The 19,397-nt window shown below is 39.9% G+C and overlaps 1 long non-coding RNA gene across 1 annotated transcript; it reads right to left on the bottom strand.

The window, feature by feature from the left end:
* Positions 1 to 5,997: 5,997 nt before the first annotated feature.
* Positions 5,998 to 11,405, bottom strand: LOC115277107. Its single transcript, XR_003902222.1, has 2 exons — positions 11,123 to 11,405; positions 5,998 to 6,203 (listed from the first exon to the last, which is right to left on the bottom strand). It is a non-coding gene; the product is annotated as an uncharacterized LOC115277107 (long non-coding RNA).
* Between the last annotated feature and the right edge of the window lie 7,992 nt (positions 11,406 to 19,397).

Below are 19,397 nucleotides of genomic sequence, written 5' to 3'. Positions count from 1 at the left end.
TCAGAGATCTAATTTACAATTATCTCCTATTCTCTGGCCTGCCTTTTCATTTCCTTGATGTTGTCCTTGAAGCAAAATACATTAAACTTTATAAAGTCTAGTTTATCTATTTATTCTCTTATTTATGCTATATCCATGAAAGGTTGGCCTAATTCAAATTCATGAAATTTAAATACCAGGTTTATTTCTAAGAATTTTGTAGTCTTATCTACAATATTTGAGTCTATTAGCCACTTTTGGTTAATTTTTCTATGTAGGATGGTGACAGGTCCACCTTCTTTTCCATGTGACTATATAACTGTCCCTGCACCACTTGTTGAAAAGACTGTTCTGTGCCTCTTGATTTGTCTGGGCAATCTTAACACATATCAATTAACTGTACATTTAAGGATTTATTTCTGGACTCTCAGTTCTTCTTCTTTGATCCAGGGGCCTATACTTATGCCAATACCATATTGTCTGAATACCATATCTTTGTTGTAAGTTATGAAATCAGGATTTGTGAGTTTAACTTTGTCCCTCTTTGTGTGTGTGTGTGTGTGTGTGTGTGTGTGTGTGTGTGTGTGTGGCTATTATGGGTCCCTTATATTTTCCTATGAATTTTAGGATCAGCTTTTTTTCAGCCGAAAAAAAAAGGTATCTAAAATTTTGATAGAGATTACATTGAATTTTATTTCAATTTGGGGAGTATTACCATGTTCATAATACTAAGTCTGCCAATTCATGAACATGGGACATAGTTCCGTTTTTTTTAATAGGGTAAAAAATTCTTTTCAACAATGTTTTATAGTTTCAGTATACAAGTCTTCTTTTAAAATTCATTCCTCGATATTTTATTCTCTTTGATGGTATAGTAAATAGAATTGTTTTCTTAATCTTTCTGTTTGAATTGTTCATTGCTAATGTGTAGAATACAATTGGATTTTGCATATTCATTTCGTATCCTGTAATCTTTCTGAACTCACTTAATCCACAAAAAACATAGGATTTTCTACGTAAGTAATCGTGTCGTCTACAAATAGAGACAGTTTCATACAAGTCCTTCTATTCTAGAGAACTATTATTTCTGTTCCTTTACTAAGTGCCCTGGTTAGAAGCTACAGGAAAAAGTCAAATGGAAATGGTTAGAATTGGGATCATTTTCTTATTCTCAATCCTAAGATTCTAGTCTTTCACCATTAAATATGATGTTAACTGTGGCTTTTTCATAAATGCCTCCTATCAGGTTGAGAAAGTTTCCTTCTTTTCAGAGTTGAGTTGTGCTAATATGAAAGAGGATTGGATGTTGTCAAGTCCTTTTTATATGTGTATTGAGATGAATGTGTGGTTTTTGTCCCTAATTAATGTAGTATATGACATTGATTTTTAGATACTAACACAACCTTGTATTTCTGGAATATTTGAGTCAGGTCAAATAAAGATAAGCCCTATGAATGGGAGCATCCCAGGGAACTTCCAGGAAGATCAAATAGTAATCATTCCCCAAGAAAGAGGCTTTAAGAAGATCTCTATACTCTGTCTCTGCAGAGAGACTGTGAGGCTATTGGTTTTCATGGCTGCTGTTTGGGAAGAAGGAAATAGGAATAGGGCATGTTAAAATGCCACTGAGCTGCTCACCATTCTTACTGAGATTGAGCTGATTTTCTTCAATAAACACTCTCAGGTTACTGAATGCTTTTGATTAATTTCTAGAGTTCTGAAAAAGTTTATCTTGAAAATTTTTCCAAAATTCTTGCTTTGATGGAGAAATAGATTTTCAGAAGTCCTTACACTGCCATTCTGCAGTAATCTGCTCACTAGTTTCTCTGATCTCTCTGTTACTTATACGAAATTTGAAGAAATATTCTTCTTAGTATGACCTATAGCTATTGTTTTTGTTTATTTTTAGGGTTACCTATTAGACTCTGTTTTATCATCTCCTTGGATGTCCCGATCCATTGCTATGGCCTCAGTCAGTATTTCAAGGCTAGCAATTCCATATTTGTAACTCCAGCCCAAATATTCCTTCTGAGCTCCGTCCACACACATGTATGAGCTTCTGTCAGTATCTCTAGCGTGACCTACAGCCATCTGAAATCCAGTTTGCCCAAAATTAAATCTATCATTATCCTACCTCTTATCTGCCATCTCTGTGTTACCTTCCACAGTTAATGGCATTGCTCTGTATATAGCCAAGAAAATCTATAGCCATGCTTGAGATTTCATTTCTCTAACCCCTACAGCAGATCAAATGATCATTTTATCTGACCATCCCATGATCCTGCATCTTGATATTACTCCTCCTTTTTTGACTCCTTGTTGCACATAGAACTGCATCTGAGTGTGTTAGTGGTGTCCACAAAGAATTCCAGGGTTTGGGTTCTGTCCCCCTTCCAGCATCATCTCTCCCGATGCCCCCAGCCACCTTCAGTTTTCTTTCCCATACTTAACACTATCCTTTGCACATGCTTTTCCAGAAGAAATACCTGTGTGCTTTTATTATTCTCACTTTTTTTTTTTTTGCTTATGCAAAATTGGATCTGGTTATTTGCAGTTAAATGATCCTATGTAACACACTAAACTTCACAGAACAACTACAGCGCTGGCAACCCTTATTGACCCAGTATTCTAATATTACTTCCCACTGTATCTCCACTTGTCTGAACTGACCAAGGCTGTCACACCCAGCAGTGCCCATGCTTTTCCAGTCCATCTTCTTGGTATGTCCTTAACCGATCTTACCAGCAAGCTCTCTCATTTCTTCTCATACTACGCTCAGAGGTTAGTCTTACCCATCATTTTAACCCCTAAAGAGAGAGTTACTCTCTTGCCCTCCCCCTTTCTCCCTCTTTCCCTCTATCTTCTCAAATAGAATTCTTTCTTCAAATCACTTCTGTCTACAAGGGTATAAAATTGATGTGTTTACTAGCTAAAATTTATAGCTGGTCTATGAAATGCTATCATCCTAGAGGCAAACTCTTTGGCACTTTTATCTCTCTTGTGTCTAGTACATGTAGATTATATTACCTCTTGGATAGTTGTAAAATGGTGTGTGTATAATGGTTATTACTTATTCTAACTATAGAATGATTTAGGTTCTGAGCTTCTTCTGTGTTCAAATTCACATTCACTGGGCTTTAGGGCCATCTCAAGGTAATGTACCTTGGTCTTTGGGTCTGACAGGTGTGTGTTGCAGTCTAGTTTCCTCTTACTTGCTAGGTCCTGACCTTGAGATGGCTGTTTTACCACTCAAGCATGATTTCCTTTTTTTTCTTCCTTTTTTTGAATTTTATTTATAGACTGGAGCAATTTCAGTTCAAATTCAGGATTATTTGGTGGAGTGAACTATGTGGATGGATGTAAAAAGCGCTAACATGAGATCTTGTTAATGGTCACCACTCAACAGATGGCTGCTCACTTTCTTGACATCATTGTGATTACCCACCTGTAACCTCTGTTAAGCGATTTCAGCCCCATAATCTTTTGTTTCTTCATCCTAATCCTTTACTTCCTCTGACTGTTCCTTTCAGGTTCTGAGCACGCAGGCCGCTTGTATCTGGATCTGGCAGATCCTGAAATCTCTGCTTGGCTTTGTCAGACAAGTTCAGGCATGTACAGACATGTCCATGAGTTTCTCAGAAGGTTGACTTTGCCAAAGCAAAGCACCCCCCCCCCCTTCCCACTGGGTCCTCTGCTCCAAGCTGTTGGACATAAGTTCGTGCTTTCGAAACATCAGTATTTACACAGAGTCTGTGCCTCTGATTTACCCGGTGTCCAGCTGCTGATACTTATCTTGAAATTTCTAAGTGCAAGACTGCAATCAAAGTGTCAGGGTACAGAAATGAACAAATAAAGATGTTTGGGGACTGCCTGCTTTTCTCATGCGATTTGCACATTTTTCTTGGCTTGCATAATCCGAGGTGGCTGGGACCATGGGCCCCTTCATTCCTTGGCCTAGTGGTACAGCGCATGGCAGTGTTACAAATACAGGAGCTGGACATGCAGGAGGGGCCTCACCCCTGCTAGGAAAGCGTCCACCTCTGTGCCTTGCAGACAGCGTTGACGCATTCAGACAAGCTGGACAAAGAACGTACAGTCTACATTCCCTGGCCTTTGAAGGGAAGATGTTGCAATGTACAGGCAATTGGAATGTTTGCCTAATTCATCAAAACATTCACATTTGCTAGTAATACAATGCATCTATGATGAGAAAGACCCAGGGGGAGCTCTGTGGATTAAGGGTAAAATGGCTCATGTTTCCTAATTTCTACCATTCGGCTAAGCTTTGAAGCAGCTCTCTCCCTTCATTCATGAAAGTGTTAGAGTGTTGTTTAAAATGCATGGGCTTTGGAACCAGATGCATGTGTGGCTCAAACTTGCTGGCTGTGGGATCTTGGGCAATGTACTCTTTCTAAAGCCTCTGCTCTCATCTGACAAGTAAGGGTAGTGTAGTAAAATTAAACTCTTAGAGCTTTTATGAGTAGCCTTTGAGATAATGTGTAGTGCTTAGCAGGCCAACAGACATAGTAGGTGCTATAAATGGACTTTTATCATTCACCTAGTTTTTCGGTACCTACCATGTGCCAAGCACTCTGCTGGGTGCTTGGCATTTGCCTCATCTTGGAGTTGACTGAACATTTGAGTGGGAGTCAGGGGACATGGAAAAGCATATTTTGAAAGAGGCAAAGAAGCCTTGAATTTAACCCCAGTATCACCTCTGACCAACCTCCATGGTCTTAGACAAGAGACATTTCTCTAAACTTCAGTTTCTTTAGCTGTAAAGCAGAGTAACTATTCTTATTCCAAAGAGCAAAGGGAAAGACCCAATTATTACTATGATTATAATTATAATAGCTAGCATTAACACAGAGCTTTTAGTTTCCTAACACCATCTAAGCATTTTCAACTTACTGCTTTATTTAATATGCATAACATCTCTGGGGAGAATTAGGGTACAAATTTTACAAATGGAACCACCAAGGGATAGAGAAGCTCAGTGAGCTGCCTGCAGCTAGCAATCAGAATCCAGCAAGTATGACTCCAGGGCCTGTTCTTTCAGGTGGCACATTTTGTGTTTGGTGGCCTATAAAACCCTGTATAAATACAGAGATTTACGATCACCACTCTGGAAAATTCTACCTAATGAACTATATTTTGCTCTGATGATCATAGGATCCAACAGTATTCTTTCCAAGGGAACTGTAGCAATTGCTCCACAGTGCATCTCCCCCCAACATTTTATTGTGAAACTTTTCAAATATACAGAAAAGTGGAAGCATTTTTTACAGTCTATGTATATATACCTACCGTCTGGGTCTGACAGCTACCATCTTACTGTACTCATGTTACCACAGGTCCAGGCGTCTCCAGACTTCCCTCCCTCTATCAATCCATGTGATTTGTGACTCATTTCAAAATGAGTTGTGGTTGTCACCATGATACACCCAAGTACAACAGCATGCATATCACTAATTAGAATTTAATATACTTTATGATCCTTTTTTTCCAAAATGCCATCTTAGTTTCCATATCCAGGATGAAGATTTGGCAACCTCAGAAAATAATTAAACTAACATTGAACCATGGAATAGCCTCCTTTTAATATCATCACTGTATTGTTGCTGCTGCTGTTGATTTTCACACCTGATTTTTCAATACTAAGAGCCAGTCTGCTATTCAGCTGCTTTCTTCCCTGCTCAGACCTTCCATTTCATCCCAGACATAATGACTCCTGCTCAGTTTTTCCCACTCCCACCCTCACCGGCTTGTGCCCAAATCCAACCACAGCTTGCTTTCTGCCAGACCTCCATATATCCACTGGCATTCCAGGGCTGCCACAGAGTTCCACGTGGTAGTTAAGTATCTGTCTGACCCGCCAATTATTACAATAACACCTTATATTTCATTGGTGCTGGTTCATTATTTCATTCAGTAAGTATTTATCAAGAGACTATTTAACCAGGTGACCTGGAGAGGGGGAGGCAGAGAGTGGACAGGGAGCACAGAGTAACAAAAGAATTAAATTAATGAGAGCACATTTATTGCATGGCCATCTAAGAGTGTACAGTCAAGTTGAAGGAAGACAGTAAATGCATAGGAGTCCATTGGAGGCCAGCTACGGGAAGAAGCAGGGAAAGTTCTGTATGGTCATGTAGATCTGTTCATGTGCATGTCTGTTCAAAGGGATCCAGAATATGGCTGCTCCTAGGATGCAACTGCGATTTCTGGGGATAAATGAAGCTGTAATTAAATACTGGATAGACACAGGACCATGTACCAGGGGAGGGATAGAAGAGGGATTTTTTTGAAAAGAGGAAAGAATTATATTAGACAGTTATTAAAATGTCTCAGGATGTATGGAGGGATTGAATGACAGAGTCAGGGTGTAGAACTGGTAGTAGGGATTGCTACGTGGATCGATTCTGTAATTACAATTGTCAAGATGGCTGTGTTGCAAAGTTGAGACCTTTTCTAGGACTGTCAGAGCTGAAAGTGTTGGGCAACAGGCTGTGTGTCCCAAAAGGCAAAGGTTGGTGGTAACATTGTTTAGTGGGTTAAAAAACAAAACAAGAAACAGGGAATTAAAGAGAGGGGCTGCCAATAAAGTGACCAAAGGCAGAGTGAACAGGAAGAATGAATAAGAAGAACCCAACAATCACAAAGACCCCAAGAACTGTCTGTAGCAAATTCAAGAAGCCATATGGAATAAACACAAGTCAGTGTCCTGATTCTACTGCCTTTAAGGTGTTAAGTATTATGAGCTCCCATTTTCTTGGTTATAAAAGTAGAATTCAGTTTACTCTCAAGGGATATCATGCAGATTAAATGAGATGCTATGTGAAATATGGTTAGTATAGCATGTTTTTCAGAGAGCTTACTTAAATTTTAGGATTTTTTTAAATTGCATTTCAGTCCTTTCCTATACCTGAAGGGTATAGAATTGTTGTGACTATCACAGAACCCTGCCCTATTTAGAAGTTTTAGGGCAAGTTCAGCATTGCCCTTGAGTGAACATCAGGTAGTTTTGGGTGAATTTTTTCTAAAGACCTTTTTTTAAGGAAAATTAATCCTTGAAATTGCTTTCCTTTAGCAAATTAAAGAAAGAAAGAAAGGGAGAAAGGGAGAAAGGGAGAAAGAGAGAAAGAGAGGAAAGAAAGAAAGGAAAGAAAGAAAGAAAGGAAAGAAAGAAAGAAAGAAAGAAGAAAGAAAGAAAGAAAGAAAGAAAGAAAGAAAGAAAGAAAGAAAGAAAGAAAGAAAGAAAGAAAGAAAAAGAAAGAAAGAAAGATTGATTTCACCAAGCCCAGGCACACAGCTTGGTGAGTAGAACACAGATTGGATTTCGGCCCACACTACACTCATCTTCTCAGCCATGACGGCCCTGCCCCTGTTTCCAAATAACATTACTTCAGGAGGAGAGTAGTGAGTCTTCCTTGATATACCAAGAAAGAGTCAATAGGTCCCATCAAAGGAGCCATTCAGGGACTGAAAAACCTTCTCCCTGGGTGGCTCTGGCACAGAAGGAAGGCATTAGAAGAATTCCAGTGCCCTCCCCACTTCTAAGATCTGGGGGCTAAGACTCCTTTCTATGGTAACCTGAATTCCCCCACATCATGCTGCCATTTGTGTGGAAAAAGGGTCACATTAAAGCTGATAACTCCTATTTTCTTCTGCATTAGGAATTCCAACCCAAAATACCTGCCTGTTAACTCTCGGAGGATAGCAGATGTTCCACGTGGGTTCACAAAGAAGCCTATTCACTCTAGGCACTTTATGGTGTTACCACGCCCTTTCTTTACTTCCCCAGGGCCCCCCTCTTTTATGTTGAATGGCAATGAATCCACTTGGAGAAAGGTTCTCCCTATGTCCAAGGGCACTATTGTATCTGGATGCTCTCAGAACTGGTACTTCCAGACAGTCTGCGTTCTCTGGTATCTTCAAAATGCTCGGGTTCATCTGTATTCTCCCCTGGAGTGAGGACGAGGTTATTTATACCCATTCTGTGCCATGTTTCATCTCCTGGGCACCAAGGATGCCTTCTTTGTACTTTTGTGCCCCATAAAACCTTTGAATAAAAGCTCCTTCAACTTCAGTCCCTGGACCATGCCAGACATCATAGGCACCCAGCTGTTCTCCCCATTCCCCCTTTTCCTCTTTCTCTGCAGCCTTCCCCAGCTCCACCCCCTCCAACCAGTGCAAAGTACACATATAAATAAACACATGCTCGACCAGCTCCCCAGACATGTATGAATCCCAGTGTCAGCCTCAGTTTGGGCTCACATCGCTATGTAGTAAATCTATCATGAGTATTTGTGAAGTCCTCACAGGATGTCCAACTGAATGGAGTTCTTGGGATATATTTTAAATGGAAAAGTCAGTGGACCCTGCTGTGCAGAAGTGCAGTCAAATAAGGGCAGGTTTACTTTTTAAACATAACTTTGACACTTCTTTTTGTTTGTTTTATAAAATAAGACAGTCTCATTTTCAACAGGTTTAAAAATTCAGACAAAAAAAGGCAAGAAAAATAATGACTGGAAAATCACACTGTCCAGACAAATTATCTGCTGATTTGTGATTTGCATCGTTTTAGGAATTTTCCTAATTTATTTAACGAGGTCTCAAGGTCTAGAAGTTATTTCTAACCTTTTGTCACTTTAAACTATGAATATTCTTATAATCTTCAAGGAGGTCCCTGATCATTTCCTTAGAATATATTTCTAGAAGTGAAATCAGTACCAGAGATCCTCACAGTGGACCATTTGGCAAAGTCATGCCAGCTTCAGCGTCAGATCCCAAATCCCAGCACTGCTCGCCAGGTCACATCCACCCCTCTACTCCCTGTCCCCTTGTACCACTGCCCTAGATCATCCCGAATCCACCACCCTTGCTTACCTCTCTCTCTCATCACTGCTATTGGCTTGGCAATTGGTTTCTCTGTTTGTACAATGACTCCTTGAGGTCCCCCCCCCCACTTCATTTAAGAGAATAAGAAACACTGTAAAAATAGTCACATCATAACAATCTACTCCTAGAATACTTACAATCAAGTCCCCATCATGGCCCTTAAAGTCTTCATAATCCTGTGTGACCTAGCCCTTACCCCTACCTATCTCTGTGGCCTCCTCTCCCTGTGATAAGCCACGCCCCCCCCACATTCCAATGAAACAAGCTCATTCCTGCCTCAGGACCTTTTCATTGGCTTTTCCTCCTCCAGAGAACTCTCCATCCAGATCTCTAATGAGCTTCTTCTTAATTCATTATAAAATAGTTCATCTCTTATCACTCTCCCCACTCCATACACTTAACCCTGTCAATACCCTGCACAAATTCCCTTATGATAGTAAACATGTACTTTTCTGTCTCTGCATACTGGAATTTAAGCTAAGTGAGTGGTGGTTCTGGAATATAAATTCACATAGGTCTGATTTCAGAGATCAAGATTGTTTCTCATAGACGAAACTGCCTTTTGAATTTTACCTGCTTTGACTTTAATCCTCATGAATCCTTCATCATTGCACACTGAAAGGCTAGAAGAATACCTGGATTAGTAGATTCTCAATAAATAAATATCAATTAAATGCATGCATATAAGCATGAATGTATTAGTCACTCTACTAAAGCATGTACATAGTAATAAACATTTTGATGCCTATTGACAAACTGGCCTTTGAAAAAGGATATCTTACCTCCTACTGTGGGGAATTAAAGAAAATAGTTTTTAACTTTACCTGCCCAGATTATCTTTATTTTCTTAGTATCACCTCAAAAAAAAAGTTCTTTAAAACTATGTTGATTTGGAAAGAAGTTCATTAGGTATTTCATCTGGTTAAAACCATCCCTAGAAGATGATTCAAATTAAGTGTGTTACAAAACTCTCTGAAGAGTCAACAGATCTCTTTTTTTCCTCATAACTGAGCTTCCTTCTCTATGAATTTAGCTATGTGCATAAAAGGGCAAATAAAAGATGATAGAAGTCAAAGTAGATAAAATTCCAAAGACAATTTGGTCTATGAAAAAACAGTCTTGATCTCTGGAATCAGACCTATGTGAATTTATATTCTAGAACTATCACTCAACAGAATGGGACATTTTTCAATGCCTCATTGAGACTCAACACTCCATAACATGGAGATAATCATTACTTCCCTTCCTGAGTTACAGTTAGGATCCACTAAAATACCAGACAAGGTATATATATATATTTTTTGAGCTATCTAGAACAGGGTCCAATGTACTCAATAAATGAAAGCTATTTTTAACCTATGTTCTTGTCATATTGGTGACTTCAGCTGTTCATTCTGAAACCTTGCAGAGAAAGGATATTGCAGGATATGTGGACTGTCCTCCAATATAGTAGGAATTATTTTTTATGGAGGAAGGGGATACACTTAGGAAAGAATTAAAGTTACAGTTTAGCAGACCCAGGTCAATAATAGAAGTTGAGCTTACCAGCCAGCACAGTCCAGAAAATAAAACAAAACTCCTAATGAAGCAGGATGTACCTGAAATCCTCAAGAAGAGATTCAAAGAACAGTCATAGGTAATATTGCACTCTGGATAATATGCCCCCTGAACTGATAATGATACTTAAAGTTTCTTTATGCATGTCCATCTGTTTTTCTTGTCTGTGCCAGAGATATTTATTTATGTTTAAAAATTTTTAAGATTATTTATTTTGAGAGAGAGAAGGACTGATGGAGGGAAGGAGGGAGAGAAAGAGTAGGGTAGGGACAGAGAGAGAGGGAGAGAGAATGCCAAGCAGGTTTCATGCTGTTAGCACAGAGCCCGACGTGGCACATGAACTCACAAACCATAAGATTGTGACCTGAGCCAAGATCAAGAGTCTGATGCTTAACCGACTGAGCCACCTAGGTGCCCCTGTGACAGAGATATTTAAAGGAAGAATTTTTCTATGCCCTGTCAAACCATGCCTTGTAAATGGTCTCCCTCCATTGATATAGAAACTTGGTCTTGGGCATTCATGTGCAATTATGATAGAGAATTAGCTTAAACATTCCTCCTAACTGTCTCAGTAGTTGGCTGTGAGTGTCCAAATGCTAGTGTTTTATTAGTAAAGAAGAGCTTTCTTACAAGCTTCCAAGCACTCTGGGTGTCAGCACATTACAGTAAGAATAAAATCACTTACTTCATTCTGGTGCCCACTAAGGAAACCCAACCCATTGGTCCCCTTGTTCTTCTTCTTTCAACTGCTTTCCATCATTAGTAGTGAAGTCTGGAGTAGGAAACTCATTGGCTTTAGGCTCCAGAGAAGTAGGAGACTTACTGGTATTTGCCCAGCAAGCTGTACAGTTCTAGTTTCTCCAGAATGGCTTGCACAGAAATCCTATACCGGAACATCACCAGGGTTTTCCTATACTTCTCAGCCAAAACATACAGTAGAAGAGAAAGAGATACCTCTGGTCCCTAGGAAACCCTTGCTTACTAAGTGCCCTTCACCATGGTCCTCTCTCTAAATCTGCAAGCATCAGGATTATGACTTTAGGGGCCTGAATCACACTGACCTGGGTTCAAGTCCTGGCTCTGCCACTCCCTACTGTTGAGATGTTGGACAATTTTCTTAACCTTTCATAGCTTGAACTTGTCCATCCTTAAAATGACTATTACTATAGTTGTTGATTCTTCATAGGAGCATCTTGACCAGTAATTGCAATACCATAATGTCCAGTGCATAACCCAGTGCCTAGCACATTGTAAGAGTTCAGGAAGTTGTTCCATTATTATAATAATTAGATTAATATGCACTAGTCCTGGAGAAGCCTTCTGCATAACAGCTAATGTCCTCAACTCTGCAGCATTAGTTGAATCCTGGATGCAACCTTGCTATTCATTCAACTCCAGAAATGTTTATTCATTTAACAGAGTCATCAGAGTGCAATCATGAGTCAGGCACTGTCCGAATTGCTGGGGTCACTGACCCACAGACAGATGTTTCTTCCTTTCATGGTGCTCTCCATTTGCGGATCATCTTGGGTTCTTCCCTCTTTGACACCCCTCCCCCAGCAAATAAGTTACTGAATCTGGTTGATTCTATTGCCTAAATATCCCCCCCATTACTCCGTCTCCCTCCCTCCCTCCCCCTCACACACACACCAACCCTCTGTTCTGGTTTGCTCACCTCTTTTCTGTGTCACAAGAGCACTATCTTAACCATTTTTCCTGGTTCTAGCCTCATACTCCTTCCAGCTACTCTCCACAGTCAGTCACGAGTGTCTTGTTCAAACACAACCCATCCTGCCCAGAACAAAAGTCAAACTCCTTGACATTTCATATGTCTTTGATTCCCTGACTCTTTTTGACCTCCAGGCTGATGTTTGGCCCCTTTGCTACAAGGGCAGGATCTCATCACATAAAGGAACTTAAAACAACCTGAACATGAATTTGCTCTTTCATGTTCTGTGCTTCCGCACCTTTGCATAGTCAGTTTCCTCATTTTAGAAGGCTCTTACCTCTTGCCTACTGGGAAAACTCACTCTTCAATATTTATTTCAAAGGTCACCTCTACTGGAATCCATTCTGAGAGAGTCCATAGCTTCCTCTTGGGAGCTGTGTCTGTACCTTGAATCTTTTACTCTTGGTTTCTCTTAATGATTCATTAGTTATCAGCTCAAATGTCACCTCCTCATGGGCAGCCTTTCTTGACCACTCCCTACCCCTAAACTGAATTTCTACACCAGATCATTTATCCTACCATTTCTTCTACAACTTCCTGCTAGCAACCCCACAATCACATAATTGTCAAATAATCCACATTTTTTTCTCACTCTGAAGTACAGAAAAGAAAATCATGTCTTTTATTTTTCATGCAAAAACAAAACCTTTACCATCACAAGGAAATTTGGGGGTAAGAGCAGGCTGATTATTCAAACCTTAAATCTCTCATTTTTATTCCTATGCTAAGCTAGACTGGGAAGAAGTCACATCTCTGTACCATATTCTTTGGCCTCCCTAACTAATTGTCTTTTTGGAATTATGATTTAGTGCTATTCTCTCAGTGTTCATCCTGTCTGCTGATATTATAAAAAACAGATGTTTGAAAAACATCTTTGGGACTCTTGATCAAAGTGCTGCTGTGAACATCTTCCAATGTATTGCTCAGTGTCTTTTGTGACAAGTTTATCTCAGAAGTAAAATCCAGGACAACAAGTATATCTATCTACATTTTCTTCTACTAGATGCCAAGAGATAGATAACCCATCACATTTCTCTCTTTACTTAGGCTTCCAGGAAACTCAGTACTAATTTTGGCACTCAGTTGCTCTAACTTAACCAGCAAGATTTTTTTTTAAGTATACTTTTATTTTCTCTTTCCATTCTTAACTCCCCTGTTCCTTTTCCAAGCTTTATGTATGTGAGCTTTTCTACCTACTGGTTATAGCATTTGTGGCAAGGAAGTGTATGCTAGTAGAAGAAGCATGCATTTTTGAGTCAGGACACAGTTTCAAGGCCAGCCATATCTGTAACTAGACCTATAACTTTAATTACCTCTACCCTCAGTTGTCCCAACTGAACTCTCCCTCAAAAATAATAATGGTATCTAGGTGTGATTTTTTTAGGAATATTATATATTAAAAATATATACATAAGGTTACCTACTGTAGTGCTTGTAGTTTAAGAGGGGATCCTTTTGCAATCATATTCGTGCTTCTTTAAAACCTATTGGAAAGTGGAGAATAAATGCATGGGCAGAAAGATGATATACAAGGAAATAACAAAGGCAACAAGATTGTCCATGTTCAGGTGTGTAAACAGAAAAGAATTTTATCTTGAATGAGTGCATAAGAAAAATCAATCACTGGACTAAAGAGAATACACAGGACTTATGTACATGAAGCTTAGAAAAAGAGGGTCTTCTGAATGATGGGACATTGAGGGGAAAGGCTAAAATGAGAATACCCCAAGGAGGCAGACTTCACAGCAAGTTTATCAATGGAAGCACCAAGGTACATATTACAGTGATAAAAAAAAAATTCAGAAGGCTCCTATTTGTAACATTGAAAGTCACTGAACTTAACTGAAGTTAACTGAAAAGTTAATTTTTTGGAGTATTAAAGGGGAAAACAAAGGTGATACTTGGAGCATTCCTCTCCCTACTCAAATTTTTTTTTAATATTTTATTGTCAAATTTGTTTCCATACAATACCCAGTGCTCTTCCCCACAAGTGCTCTTCTCCAACACCGCCATCTCTTCCGCCCCCCATCCCCATCAACCTTCAGTTCATTTTCAGTATTCAATAGTCTCTCAGGTTTTGCATCCCTCTCTCTCCCCAACTCTCTTTCCCTCTCCCCCTCCCCATGGCCCTTCGTTAGGTTTCTCCTGTTCTTCTGTTAGACCTATGAGTGCAAACATATGGTATATGTCCTTCTCCGCCTGACTTATTTTGCTTAGCATGACACCCTCGAGATCCATCCACTTTGCTACAAAGGGCCAGATTTCATTCTTTCTCATTGCCATGTAGTACTCCATTGTGTGTGTGTGTGTGTGTGTGTGTGTGTGTGTGTGTGTGTATGTATATATATATATACACCACATCTTCTTGATCCATTTATCATCAGGTGATGGACATTTAGGCTCTTTCCATGGTTTGGCTATAGTTGACAGTGCTGCTATGAACATTGGGGTACATGTGCCCCTATGCATCAGCACTTCTGTATCCCTTGGGTAAATCCCTAGCAGTGCTATTGCTGGGCCATAGGGAAGTTCTATTGATAGTTTTTTGAGGAACCTCCACACTGTTTTCCAGAGTGGCTGTACCAGTTTACATTCCCACCAGCAGTGTAGGAGGGTGCCTGTCTCTCCACACCCTCGCCAGCATCTATAGTCTCTTGATTTGTTCATTTTAGCCACTCTGACTGGCATGAGGTGGTATCTCAGTGTGGCTTTGATTTGTGTTTCCCTGTTGATGAGTGATGTTGAGCATCGTTTCATGTGCCTGTAATCCATCTGGATGTCCTCTTTGGAGAAGTGTCTGTTTATGTCTTGTGCCCATTTCTTCACAGGGTTATTTGTTTTGTGGGTGTGAAGTTTGGTGAGTTTCTTATAGATTTTGGATACTAGCCCTTTATCTGATGTGTCATTTGCAACTATCTTTTCCCATTCCTTCAGTTGCCTGTTAGTTTTCTTGATTGTTTCCTTTGCAGTGCAGAAGCTTTTTATCTTGATGAGGTCCCAAGAGTTCAGTTTTGCTTTCATTTCCCTTGCCTTTGGGGATGTGTTGTCCTTACTCGAATTTTAAAACAACTGAAGATACATAAAATGTCAAAGGAGTAGGTTTCCTAGATGCACTCCTTTTACTTTTTCTGTATCTTCAATTCAACCTTCAGAAACTGAGAAGCACATTTCTGGAACCATGGAGCAGAGAAACTAGAATGAGCGTCAGCTTCAATGAGGGCTATGCATCTGAAGAAGAGATGAGGATGGTCAAAGTCTCAGAATAAGATAGGGGTGGAATGTACACCCAAATTTGCATTCCCTGACGTCCAGTCTCCCCTTGGACTCCTGTCTGTTTCACCAGGTCACTGTATTCCACCTGCTCCATCTGGGCATGGGAAAAGCAAGTTTGTCTAAAAGCAAAATCCTCTTGGGGCACCTGGGTGGCTCAATAGGTGAAGACACTTAATCAGGTCATGGTCTCAGGGTTTGTGAGTACAAGCCCTGTGTTGGGCTCTGTGCTGACAGCTTAGAGCCTGGAGTCTGCTTCAGATTCTGTGTGTCTCTCTCTCTATTCTGTCTCTTTCTCTCTCAAAAATAAACATGAAAAAATTACATATGTTTTATGTAATATATGTTATATGTATATTTTATGTGTATAATAAAAGCAAAATCCTTTTATCTTCCAATCCTTTTATCATCATGGATCTTGATCCATTCTAGTGCCAAAATTTGTGGTGATCAATGAGACTGAAAAAGTCTGCATCATGTTTGGAGCATGTTCCTTGCTCATTTGTATGTCTAGATCTGAATTACCAGAAGAAAAGTGTGTTTTGAGAGTCTGTTGTGAGGCTGCCAACTGAGTGTTTGGATTTAGACGGATCACACGCAACACTTTCAAATGGTTTTCAGCTCAGTATCCAAACATTTGGTTTCTTATCTACACTAATTCCAAATTTTATAAAGTTGCTGAAAGTTTATTGTGGATACATTCATACATGCCTGAAAAAGATGCAGCTGAAGTAGGTGTTCACTCATTGAGTGGGGCTGGGACATGCCTTCCAAAGGAGAATGTGTAAGTAGAATGAAGAGAAAGCCTTCTTCCGTGGCAGTAGAATTCAAACAAACAAAAAACTAGAAAGGATAAAAGATGATCAATTCTGGAGATGAATGATGGGTTTAATGGACAGCTGCTCTCTAAGGGAGTGTGTTAAGAATCCTGAAGCTATCCTCTTGCAGATCATGAAAAACGATTACAATAGATTGGTGATGTCTGGCATCAGCACGGAATGAATTGGTGGCTGCACAAGGTCAGATATGTGCCATTTCTGATCTGACCTAATACAGAGGGTGATAATGACTAGCCAGTTGTCATCTGGGTTGCAGAACCTAAATTTCCTTATTTCTCTTACATGGTTTTTATCATTATGGGATACCTTTATATTGGTATCTTCCAGTTTGATAGAGAATGGATTCTAACTGCCTAGAAGTTTCTCCCTATGTTTTATTCTTTAAGACAAAACCAAAACTATTGGTATAATAAGGTTTCCTCCAATTTCATAAGAAATGTCCCAGATAGGTCCTAGATGGTGATGTGGCTTTGTTATAGCATCTCAGCTGTAGCCACACTCCATGGAAAGAGCTCATGGATTCCTCGTAGATGTTCTCAAGTTAGAAGGCAAAGCCTAGCCTTTCTTGCCTTTCTTTAATTGATGCTTGTTTGCAAAAAGAGTAAACAAGGCCCAGATTTTTCTTCATCTGTAAGGCTCTGGGAAGCTATTTTTGCCTTGAGCCTGCCAGGTTCTATGTCATATAAAGGAAAATTGTAGAAAGAGAAGTCTTGCCTTAATGCAGGGAGGAACCAGCCAGGCTGAACATACTGGTAACACATGGGAAGAGGCTGGAGCAGGCATGAGCAGTGTTGGTCAGATGTGCTGAGGGGGGACGGTGGAGGAACACACTCCTCTCCTCCATTTTTAAATCCCTCCAGCTGATCCCACTCTAACAAATTCTTAGTATTTCAGAGCCGCAACTGGACAGAAAGCTGTTCATACCTCCTCCCTTGGTCTCTTGAACCCTCGTTTTTGTTTTCCTACACAGGCTCTAAGCCAAATGGCTTTGAGCTCTCCCCTACTAATTCAGAGCATATTTTAGACTTCTGGGGAAGCACACCTCCCCATAAACATGCATGTACAGAAATAAACATCTAATACAGAAAATATAAAAAGCTGGGATTTTACTCCAATTGCCAGGATCCTCTGTGTTTTCCAAGGAGGGGATATTGGTGTCACCTGGTCCTGTATGGAAACAAGTCCTAAAAGTTTAGAGTATAATGTTCAAACAGCAGAGAGTGAGCAGCTCAGGAAAGTGCTGTGTGGAATGAACTTGACTTCCTGACTGTGGCGTACACACACACACACACACACACACACACACACACACACTCTTTATATTCTTGGGCAAACTGTTGTCTCTTCTGAGACTGAGTTCCTGCTCTGTGAATTCCCTCTGCCCGCCAGCCTCCTTGACCCTCAATAGCGGTTGCTCCAACAGAACCTTTTACTCACATCAACTGTCCAATTGTTCTTCCTGTACTGGATCGTGATTGTGTGCTCTCTCTGCTAGTATGAGGTGAAAGAATCTGGGTTTTAGAGGCCGATTTGGATTGAAATCCTGGTTCCACCCCCTCAAGTGAATGGCCTTGAGAAAGTTATTTAGCAATGTCTAATTTGTATAAAGGGAGGAAAACATGGTGATAATAATAACTACTTATGGAGGTTCTCTTGAAGGTTACAAATTAGAACACATATGAAAATGTCTACCTACATGTAATCTTGAGATTCGGTAAATCTTAGTTTCCCTCATGCTTCCTTCACATCTAGTATAACCCTGACATGTGGTGAGTATTCCAAAAATTGCTGTTTGAGAGAAAAAGAAAGGGAGAGAGCAAGGAAGGAAATGAAGGACACAGGGGGAAAGGAAGGAGGAAAAAAAGAAGGGAGAGCAAAAAGGAAAATAGGAAGGAAGGAAGGGAAACTGGGGGGTGGGAAGGAAGTCAGGAAGAAAGGAAGAAAAGATGAAGGCAAAGGGGAAATGGTGTTAATCATGTCCTCCTCATTAGCTTGTGAGCTCCTAAGAGGCCATACACATCTCTGTATCCTTAGTTCCTAGTACTGACATTATCTTATCATAACTACTCACTCAATGTTGGTGGGCCAGGTTTTATTAATCTTTAAAATAGGGATAATGATACATGCTGTGCTTTATAAAGGACTTCTATGAGCAACTGCTGAAGGGTTGAATGTGAAAGTACTTTGTAAACTGAGCAAGAGTGCTGATACTGATCTAAGGTCTGACATGTGATGTTAAGCCACACTGCTGGTCCCAAGTCCCCCATTTGCTCAGGCTGATAAAGTGGGGACTGAGGAGACTACTTAGAAAAGTAGCACCCCAATTTAAGAACAGACAAATACTAATTTCATAATACTTGGTGTGTGCAAGGGATGAGAAGAGAGGTATAAAGAAGGATTAGACCATCTGTTTGCTGAGAAAGAATGCATCAGGAAAGAAAAAAGAAGTTTGGAATGATGAGGACCTGGGGAGTAAAAGGGTGGGTAGAATGGAAAGAGGTATCTAAATAATCTATATATCACTTAAGGACCCAAACAGTCCTGCTGTGAGACTTCCCCAAAAGAGGGAAGAAATAATCTCCTCCCTTTGAAGAAAGTGATGAGTTGCCACATGGGATGGGGAGCATGGTATACTAGATGAATAAGTGGAGATCTGAGCCAAAGAAGATGCCCAATGATTTATCACAGGCCTTTATGGTAGAGTCCAGTGGTTCCTGATAGGTAATCCACATTGATTAATAGACACATAAGACAACCCTTGAGGAAGCCAAAAAGTACTATAGTTGGGAAGGGAATAAAGAGTACAGCATTAGAAGAACTAATAGGGTTTTCTGATAAGCTCCAAGGCATTGGAAGCCAGGTTTAACGTAAGTATGTCTTTTCTATTCTGAAGGTTCTAAAACAATGGGGATATTTAGGTTACATAAAGTAGCATGATATGTAAACAGGGTTGCTGTGCTAGATAATCTAAATTCAGTGACTCTGGGTTTATATACTTCTCTGGGTATAGGAGCCATGAATAAAATTGTACATCTCAGCCAGACCAGCTGTTTTTTTTTTATTGGAGAAAAGAAGTGTAGATACATAAAACCAAATCTTAAGATGGAATAAAAATGATGCTG

This window comes from Suricata suricatta, chromosome 13, assembly GCF_006229205.1.
Source record: "Suricata suricatta isolate VVHF042 chromosome 13, meerkat_22Aug2017_6uvM2_HiC, whole genome shotgun sequence".
NCBI classification, from domain to species: Eukaryota; Metazoa; Chordata; class Mammalia; order Carnivora; family Herpestidae; genus Suricata; species Suricata suricatta.
The sequence above is the reverse complement of the archived record's forward strand: the minus strand, read 5'-3'. Positions and strand labels throughout refer to the sequence as shown.